This window comes from Brachyhypopomus gauderio, chromosome 13 (assembly GCF_052324685.1).
Source record: "Brachyhypopomus gauderio isolate BG-103 chromosome 13, BGAUD_0.2, whole genome shotgun sequence".
Lineage (NCBI taxonomy): Eukaryota > Metazoa > Chordata > Actinopteri > Gymnotiformes > Hypopomidae > Brachyhypopomus > Brachyhypopomus gauderio.
The window spans coordinates 4141641-4150445 of record NC_135223.1 but is presented as its reverse complement, the minus strand read 5'-3'; positions in this window follow the sequence as shown (position 1 = coordinate 4150445).

Genomic DNA, 8805 nt, shown 5'->3' with positions numbered 1-8805 from the left:
TGAAATTTTGCTGGAATTTAAGCTAAAGTACTTGAAAATGCTTGAAATTGTAACTACTTCATTTCACAACAAATAGCTATCTGACTGAACAGTTCTCTTGTATCTTGTAATTCCAGGACGAAACATGAGAGAACGTGAAGACGTTAATATTGGGCGTTTTGAAAATAAACAACTATTAAATAATGTGAATAAAAAGCGAATTATTTCGAATCATTTCGAATATATGTATAAATATTTAACTTAATTAAGTTTAACATGCTGGGAAATATTGAAATGGACCTTGAAAGTGACGTACAAGTGCTTGAATTCCACCTTGTAAAGGTGTATGAACCCTGCAAACATGACTTTGTTCATTGCGCTGAGGCGCGGCGCGTGCAAAGTACAAACAGCAATACAGTACATCGAAAGACGCACGAGACGCTCACCCACAAGCTGAGCCACTGCGATTACGTTATTTTCGGCGCGCAGACCCTCGCCGCTTGTGCGCGCTGCAGTGACTTTGCGGGCTACCGTTGCATTGTGGGGAATGTAGTGTTTGTGCGTGCAAAACACCAGCGGGCGGCTGTGGCCTGCGGGCCGGTTCTAATAGTAATTAAATATCATCCAGGGAGCCATAGATAATCAATTCACGGGCCGGATCTGGCCCGCGGGCCTTGACTTTGTCTAAGGCAACGAGTTCCATAATTTTTGGTGTAATGTCCTTTGCCTTGGCGCCATCACTGGAAAACTTTTTTGCTAGCTTTATCCAAATAAACACGTGCGGGTGGCGATTTTTGCTTGCGTCATCACAGCACATTGTTTCGGCCGTGTTGTTTCAGTGATTAAAGTATTTCGGCCGAAAACCAAAAATGCACATTTAAGCTATTTCGGCCGAAAATTTTCGGTGGCCGAATTTTCGGTGCATCCCTAATCTGGGGCAAAGACAACAGAGGGGGGCTGGCCAGGGGGGTATGCACCCTGCACAAAAACAATGGATCAAACAAGGCAAACAAAGGTGACTCATTGGCCTACTGGCCACTGCTGCTGCCACAGCTCTAGGACAGATGTGCCCTTTTATTGGCCCTCACCTGCGACAGTCCTGGGGAAGGGGCGGGGTGGGACAAAGAAGGGGGTCCTGCAATGGGCTGTGGTGGTTTATTCATTTCCTCTACTTCTGCACGAGGGGGGCCTCGGACCTGCCTGCCAAACTGGAGAATGAGAGGGCGAGTCTGGGGAGAAAAAACAAAACGTCCAACAAGGAACAATAGACATGAGCCAAGCAGGTGCTTTAAAGACAAAACTGCTTCAATTTAAACAAAGGCCAAAACAAAGGAATCCACAGGATTCTTAAAAGGTGTATGAAGCAGTACGTGTGCACAAAATATCCCAACAAAAATAAAGGGGAAGGATGCTGAAAGATTACATACCTGTGAAACAATATTGTTAATCTCTTCGTATTGGCAGGTTCACAATGAGGTTCTTGTGTAGTGTGTCCTGTATCAGATAAGACAGGAGAGTGAGGAAGCAGTGCAGTTTAACCATTAAAGCGTTCATTTAAATGAAAGTGTTTGTGCTCACTTAACAGGTTAGTGTCCACAGGACTCAACGACCATACAATTCAATTATAGTCAATTACAATTAAAATATTACTTCAGCAACACTGTAAAACATTGAGTAAGCAAAGTACAATGAGCGCCAACAAAAAGGCACACACACTGGGGCGGTGCGATTAGATGTCCAAGGCAATATCCATTTTCTGTGTGGCAAAGGGTGGGTGTGCACGGTCTGTATTGATAACAGCAGACCCCACCCTCTCAAACTTCTGAATGCACACAACCTCCAAACGATGACATCTAAAGAAAATTTGTAGATGCCGAAGGACAAACATTTTCCTTGAAGCAATATCGCGTCCAAAATGATTCAATCATGTTCGGGTCTGCGACTCGCGGGTGTCAGCGTGGATACCAGCTGGAGAGCCCAAGACAGAAAAGGTTGGGTGTTTGATGCCGAGGGGTCGCGTGAAGCCGTGACCTGTCTGACCTCTCACGACCTCTGGCACAACACAAGAGGCCTGCCACAAACCAGCTCTGGGCTCTTGTTGGATCCTGACAGATGGCTGCCAATAAGCTCCCCATGAAGAGCACTACAAAGACCCAGTGGGTCTGTTCAGGGAGCAAGAGAGCAGGGTGGGGAGCCAGGCTACTCGGGGTACATGGGTAATGTAGTCCTGAGCAATCTGTACGATTTTCTACCCCTTTTATGCTGGAAATTTATTTATTTTGGCTTATTTTTATGTACATTATTAGGTCTTATTTATATATGTTTTAATGAACAGGTTGCAAGGCCTCACAAAGGATCTGTTTGCTGTTTTATATTTTACGCACTTTATAAAATATATGTATACATGTGTGTGATAAAATGTAAAATATATACATATATTTGTAAAGAAAACGGAACAAAAACATCCTTTGTGGGGCCTATCAAATTGATCATATGACCCAAGTTTTTCATGCTGCATGACTTCATCCAAACAGCTCAGCCTGCGAGAGTGACTGTAAGACTATGCACTCCGATCAACCTCCACCCATATGCTTGTCCCCAGGTTACGTTACCATAAATTTGTCAAGTTAAAACGACGAGTCGTCTTTTGCGCCTGAACAATCTCCAAACCCGGGAGACATGCGCTGTACGACACCAAACTTTTAGAAAGAGCCACCGTATCTAGCCAACTAGCGAAGTCAGGATGAGGACGCAGCCTACTATTTAATTTGGGTAGCCGAGGCCCACGAGATTATCCACTTGTAATCTGACCGGCTAAGGACGTTGAGGTTGGTTGGTTAATGTTAGTTGTTTGATATTGGATGTTATTGTGTTGAGCCCAAGAAACGTAAGGGCTAGACTGGCTGCTGATTGCCAGTGCTTACTGGAGGTACTGCTTATAAGCCTTTGCGGGCTTGAGTACTTTTTATATGTTTGTTTTCTTTTTATACAGTTTTTCTTTTCGTTTACTAGTATTGGTGATTTACTCCTTTGCTGGAATACACGATTAAAACACCTGAATTGGGAACTCCAATGTCTGTATTCACCTCAATCTCTGTAGTGAACCCACCTCCATATTCACCCACTCATAGTACCACGCTCACAGTATGGTTACAAGGGGTGTTCATAATGTGACCGGACTGTGTATATTATTTTAATCTTTTCTCTTTGTTTTTGCCCAATCCAGAAGCTAACACCAATTGATGAGCTGATGAGGCCTGCTTTCCTGCACAAGAGAACACAGATGCTGGAAGATGATGTGAGAGAGACCCAGCATATTGCACGTCTAAGGGTACATGTAGAGAGGATGATTAGACGAATTAAAGAAAACAAAATATTTGACACTGTAATACCACTCTCCATCACAGGAAGTATCAATCAAATTGTTACTGTGGCATGTCTTCTCTCCAGCTACCAGAATGGTCCTCTTGTCAAGAAATGGGCCTCGGATGGTGGAAAGGGCTGTATAAGTACAGAATGGATAACATTTGCTCTTTCCCAAGAATACTTTTAACATTCATGTACAGGGCTTTTTGTTATTATTTTAGAAATGTTACTGAATTTCCCCTGATGTTTCCCTGCTGCAATTAAGGCTTTCATGATTTGAAGTAGGTTTACTAAATAAGGAAAAACAGCAGAGCAATGGTACTCCAGGGGGGTATTCCACGAAGCGAGCTAACTCAGAAAGCCGGGCTTTTAAAGACAAGCCTGGCTCATTTTGCTCAAATTCGGTTCCACGAAAGAGGCTAGACTTGAGCCTCGCTCAGTTACTACAGCAACATATACGTTTGAACTAACCTGCTCCATACCAGGCTAGAGTTGAGGCTTAGCTTAGCAGGACCGCTTCTATTGGCTGAGCAGCGTGATGTCAGTCTCGCCATCCGGGAAACTGAATTGAGGAACAAGGTTCCGCTGCAGTTCTATCCATTAAATGGCTGTGGATGTAGCATATATTATAACATCTTTATACATTTAATTGAGTACTGTAATTATTAGTTTGGAATGATTGCAGGTTATTATTATCAAAATTTAATAATTATATTTCAAAATGCAATTTATATTTCGATCTTAAGAGTACATATTCATTGTTAATCAGTGAGGTTTCTGCACATTTTAATGTATTGGTTTAATCTTCACAAATTCAGGACAGTGTAAAATGGAATACAGTGTCTAATCGCAGTTATGGTGCAGAAACATACATTAGCATAAACTCTATATCACAAAAAATACAATTCTTTGTACCTGAGTATTAATAATTATTAATACTGAGTAATTTAGGTGAAGATACTTTTAGGTATTGTAACGATTGTGAATCAGGAGACGGACACAATTGCTGGAGAGAGGCTGATTTATTAACGGCACTAGCTCGCAGTTTCACTGCGCCAATGCGAACGGTGCGAGACCGGCGAGGCATAACGACTCACATTACTTTAACACACAACGATGAGATAATGAATACAACAACTCGTAGCGTTTGCACTGAAGTAACAACTCGTAGCGTTTGCACTGAAGTAACAACTCGTAGCGTTTGCACTGAAGTAACAACTCGTAGCGTTTGCACTGAAGTAACAACTCGTAGCGTTTGCACTGAAGTAACAACTCGTAGCGTTTACATACAGCAATCATACGCAGAATGGAAGCCGTGAAGGCTATTTTACATAACATGTCAATACAATGACAATTAAACAAACATCACACACACGCTTTGAATATTCAAATACCCAGACACAAAATGTCGATAAAACATTAAAGAACACGAGCAACCAATCCCAGAGAACACTCGACTAAAGAAACACCAAATGTAGAAAAGAATCAACAAACGAGAACTAGACACTACAATCGACGATGACACATACTAAACTAGAAAGATACAAATCACGCTAACCAAGGAACAACTAACTGTTCCAACACATATACCGAGGAGATTAAATCAGTTAGAGACCGGGACATAAACAAACGATACCGCTGATATCCATACATAAATGACCAAACGCTGACCATGTAGATACTCAGTTAACATGACTAGGAAAACAGATACTTAAGCAGACGCGGAGAACTCCGACCTAACAGGGTTACGTGGCGCGAAACAAGAGCCTGATGGTTACACAAAAAACGACCTCCAACGAAGGAATGAGAACACAGGGAATAAAACCCCAACTCATTACACAAACAAACACGAAACAGCTGATGAGACTAACACTGGGCGGGGGAAACAAAACAGGGCGTAACCACGGATGATTAAACAAAACAAAATAACTAACAGCACGATCTAGGACAGGGGTAATCAATTAAATCTTTCCGCGGTCCATTTTTGGCAGATAGCTCAGACCTTAGGTCCGGGTCCGCGGTGGCGAACGAAAGTTGTTGAGCGGGGGGGGCGAACGTAACACTCAAATGGGTGGTGAACGTAACACTCGTCTAAAAATAAATTCTCCGGTTTAAAATATAGTCTCCCGTTAAATTTTTTTTGGCATTTGGGTCCGTATCCAGTTAATCAGGAATGTGATTGGGTCCGGACAGGACGGCGTTCGGGTCCGGATCCGGACCGCGGTCCGCCATTTGGTGATACCTGATCTAGGAGGAGGGCCGAGTCAGACATTACAGGTATATATTTATCCCCATACTTCCTCTTTTGTGTTCAAATTACAAGCAAATCATATCACTCTGCAATTTACATATGTTCAGTATAAATAATGTAAATGTGTGGTTAACTTAATGGTGCAAAATGAAATGGATACAGACAAATACCTTACCAAAATTTTCATACAGGTGATACAAATAATCCAAAATGTAAGCTATAAAAAGAGCAGCTAACAGTGAAGGCTGAAGGCTGATTGACCATGGCATGCCCATTTGTAGAGAATCCAGTAGATGAGGGAGCGTGTGTAGTGCACAGAGCATTCATGCTACCAGCTCCAAGGTCATTCCAGGACAGGACAGATCCACTGGGCTTTCCGGATGACTACTTATTTGAGCACTACAGGTCAGGGGCGCAGATGGCACTGGGGACGGGGGGGACATGTCCCCTCCAGATTTATCTTGACCCCATCCGAAATCTAGCATCTACAAGCATAAACGTATATATTGTACAGCTTGGTCCCCCTCACTTCAGAATTTCCATCTGCGCCGATGCTACAGGTTCAGAAGACACAGTATTATATATCTTTGTAAATTACCGGGGCCATATATTGAGAAGACCACTAGACGTAGTAAAGCTCTTACCAAACCCCAAACAGTCTGTATCGCTTTGTGCTTCTTTGCCAGTCGTGCATTTCTGTACAGCATTGGGGATGCATAACATCTTAGTAAGGCAACGTTCTGCAGCGAAATTCGAAAGGTTTACCTTGCGCTTAAGCGCTTCCTTAATATATTCATTAAATTCCCTGGTCACAGAGGCATCCTTCCCATCCTTTTCAGAACAGCTGGCATGTATTCATGAGAAGTAGTGTTGGTTTGATCAGTAACTTGGAGTTAAATGTGTATGACTTTAACAGAAGCTCTTATCCAGAGCACTTACCAAAGTGCTTTGTATTCATCTTAATCAACTATTTCATGCTAAAATTCCTTCAATTCAAAACGCATTGAATTGTCTAGGATTTCCAAATGTCATTGGTGCTATAGACTGTACTCACATCTGGATAAAGGCTCCATCTGTACCCATGGAGGCAGACTATGTGAACCAAAAAATTATTTCACAGCATCAATGTACAGGTACATGCAAGTTTTGCCTACCCAACAGAAATTGTAAAGCATGTCAGTTCATGGGTTTGAATAACTTTCACCCTTTGTCACTTTTGCCATTGTTCTAGATGGTTTGCACCAGCCAATTTCTATTCTCCAACATTGAGGTAAAATGGCCCGGCTCGGTGCACGATTCCAAGATATTTCGTGCCTCCTCACTGGCACAGAGGTTTGCTAAGGTAAGAATACTCCAACCACACAAAATAGTGCAGATTTGGCCTCAGTGTTTAACTCTACTCCTTATAATCGTAGGTGCTTTTCCTGGCTTACTGCTTGGGGATAGGGGTTACCCCTGCCAACCTTTTCTCCTTACCCCATATGCAGACCCTACAACAGATGCAGAGAGGAGGTTCAATCATGCACATTCAAAGACAAGGGCATGCATTGAGATGGCATTTGGACAGTTAAAGAGCAGATTTAACTGCTTGCGCCATCTCAGAGTCACTCCTGAGAGAGCCTGTGATATTATAGCACCCTGTGCAGTTTTGCACAATGTGGCAATACTGCAAAAAGAAGAAATGCCAAGAGTGCAGTTGGAGCAATGGGAAGACAACATTTTAATTGCAGACCACATGGATGGTAGAGCTATGAGGGACATGTATGCAAACACTTACTTTAGTTAAGGGAATATTTTGTTTGCATTTGTTCATTAACACTATTAACATAAAACAAGAGGCGTTTTTTTTGGAAAGAGAAATGTATTAATTGTCTTGCTGAGCCTGTGGACAGAAGAAACAAAGAACAAAAATGTAAAATCTGAGAAACAACTGAACCTACCTTTAACATAAGGCTGTGTATCATGAGGACAGACAGGATCAGATGATGTTCCTCCTTCGATTCCCACAATGATGGGGCGTCCGCTGTTTTGCTCTAAAGCAAGGTCTTCTGCAGGAGTGAGGGCTGCTACAGGAGGCCCACCACCAGCAGCAGCAGTAGCAGTTTTCTTTCTGGTTGCTAAAATATTTTATACAGTTGCCACGTTCTCCTAACCCCGCTCATGTTACTTCTAAATCAGGAAATTATTAACATTATTAATTTACTATAACACTTTTTAAATGCCAATGAATGGGTTAAATTATATGCTCACGCATTTAATCTGTCTGCAATATTGTGCCAGGCAGCTTCTCTGGCTTTATTAATACAGGACGTGTTGCCTTTCTTCATAATAACGTCTTTATATTCCTCATAAAGACGTATGAGTAGCTCCTGTTCATCAGAAGAAAAAAAAGCTGCTCGTTCTTTCAGCTCTTTCGACATTTTCTTGCCTTTTCGAATATCGATTAGTGAGGCTGTGTAAATACTGTGTGCACGCGCATGATCGCCGATTACAAAAGCCGGGCTTGAATTAGCGGGAACAGGTTGAGTCTGGATTTCGTTAGTGGAACGGAACTAGACGGAAGTGAACTGTTTGGCTAACTCAAGCGAGGCTCACTCTAATAAGCGCCGCTTTCATAAGCTCACTTCGTGGAATAGCCCCCAGGACCAATGTTGCAAATCTGTGATAAATATTTAAGGGTGCATATGCATGTTATCCATGTGTTTACTTTTCATGTACACTTCCTGCAGTTTGAACTATGACCACTTACTTTTTGTAAATAGTTACTTCACATCTAATGGGCTTCACTTGTAATGTTTAATATTTAATATAAATGTTTCACTTGTTTGTACTTAAGCTTGACGAAATGTAAAACAATGACAAAGTGAAGGAAAATAAATAATTTTATTTTGAAACAAAGTGCTTGTGATTTATCTATTGAGTTGTTTTTTAAAATATCAGAACTGTGCCAATGACATTCAAATGTTTTTCTATTCTACAGATCCTTATCAGGGTTATAAGAACATTTTAAACAAATACAACAATATATACAAACATACAAACTGAGTTTATAGATATCTGGGCATGTATATGTGAAAAAAGAAATGGTCCACCTTTTGTTTAATGGTGTTAATTACCTGTGCATCTTTCAATATGCGCTGCACCAACATGTCCTCCTCAGCAAAAACAACAAAGTCACACCAGTCCATTCCTGTGATGAGCATCTGCCC